The sequence below is a fragment of the Punica granatum genome, chromosome 5, assembly GCF_007655135.1.
Source record: "Punica granatum isolate Tunisia-2019 chromosome 5, ASM765513v2, whole genome shotgun sequence".
NCBI classification, from domain to species: domain Eukaryota; kingdom Viridiplantae; phylum Streptophyta; class Magnoliopsida; order Myrtales; family Lythraceae; genus Punica; species Punica granatum.
This window is the reverse complement of record NC_045131.1, coordinates 24,930,216-24,932,058: the sequence shown is the minus strand read 5'-3', so window position 1 is coordinate 24,932,058 and position 1,843 is coordinate 24,930,216. Positions and strand designations below refer to the sequence as shown.

The 1,843-nt window shown below is 41.5% G+C and overlaps 1 pseudogene; it reads left to right on the top strand.

Annotated features, from left to right (window-relative positions):
* Nucleotides 1-531: 531 nt before the first annotated feature.
* On the top strand, nucleotides 532-1,843 carry LOC116209089 (annotated as a pseudogene).

Genomic DNA, 1,843 nt, shown 5'->3' with positions numbered 1-1,843 from the left:
GCTCTCCTTCATCAAAGATCGGATTTCCATTTTCTTCTGCAATAAGCAGTGATATTTCAGGAAGATAGCTTGAGTTATACACAGATATAGGAAGTTGTTCTTTGATTGATTTTGCTGTGTCTTTTTTTTTTTTTAATCGGATGTTTGTACCTACAATGTGGATGAATCGTAATTTCCTGATTTGATACTGTATTGTGCGCCGCATTGAACATCTAAGTCTATCTGGAAAGCTTTTTTTCTGCAATTTGTGTCCGGATTTTAAAGTTCTGTGCATTTACCTTTTAGACTCTTTTATTTCAATAAATGTCTAGATATATTTGCATATTCAATATCCCTTTGATTTGTGGTTTCTGTTGATTTAATTTTTCCTTTTGCTACGTATACATATTCAGTCAGGGAAGCCTCTCTCTACAGACTCAAAGGTTGCTCTGCTCGCCAATGGTTGCTGCTAGATATTCCCTTCCCCGGCCGGCCCGTCCCAGAATCGAATCCTGCGTCCATCCATCCGAAAGTATGGTATGAAGAGGACGCATGGATGATGGAGAAGCTTGGCAGCATCACCAATTGACGCAGAAAATCCTCGAGACTCAAACTTCTTCTGCAGCTCTTGATCTCCAAGGGGATAGTGATCAGGTAAGTTTTTATCTTTTGGCACCGATGGAGTTGGAGCATGTGTGCTAATGGTTCCAGACTAATTGTGGTCGTCTAATCTTGCAGGCTTTCTTCAGTTTTTCGATGGTCATGGAGGAGCAAAAGCTCCTGAATTTGCTGCAGAGCATATGGATAAGTGCAAATGAGAAAACAAAGCATGTCAAGCATTGAAGAGGCAGTCAGAGAGATTTACCTCGAAACACATGCAAAGTTTCTGGACGAGAACGTTGATGGAGGTTTGTGCTGTGTCACCGCTTTGATACGATCATGTAAAATGCCGATGACTGTCGCAAAGTTTTAAGGAGGGGTGGAACTGCAAAGGCACTCGCCTGTCACTTCTGATCACAAGGCTTTGGTGGCAAGCGAAAGAGAGAGGATTGAGGAGCCGGTGAGTGAGTTTTGCTTAGAGCAATGAAAGTCAATATGATAAAATTCTTTCGTTTATGTGCAATGTTTAACATGAATTTGTATCAAATCTCTGCAGGATGGATACATAGATAATTGGAACTGTGTGTAAAGGATTCAAGGTTCTTTATCTGTGTCGAGGGGCATCGCATTAGAGTTAAGCATTTGAAGCAATGGGCAATAGCTGAACCAGAAACCAAAATCTTACGAATCGCAACTGATGACGAGTTCTTGATATTAGCCTCCGATGGCCTCTGGGATAAGGTAAGAGATGTTCATACACTTAGGGACTCCTCCTTAAGAGGCTTAACGGGTACTGACCGGATTTTCTCTTTCGATGTACCGGGATAGGAATCAGGAGGCAGTAGACATAGTTTGACCTTTACTGACAGGCTCAGATTAGCCGAACCCATTTTTGGCCGCGAAGAAACTTGCCCAACTGTCCGTTTGAAGAGGCTCTGCCGGTGACGTCATTTTCTTAATAACAAAATTAGATCGATTCGTCTCGCAAATACAGGCATAGAAGTTCATTCTCTTTCCCCAAAGCTGCAACCCGTCATTTCTGCAGAAGTTATAGCTACGGCAATCTTGGATGATATTGGTGACCGAGCTTATAGAACGAATCTTCACTGTATATAGAGAATCATAGTTGCTCTCATTTGCCGTTATGTAAATCTGTAATAGGTGAGAAACGCAAAGAAATTTCGCACAGAGGAGGCGATGAGACAGATTGTTGTAGCTGTAGTTCACTATTATCAAATATCAATCTCGCTTTCATTTTGGTTAA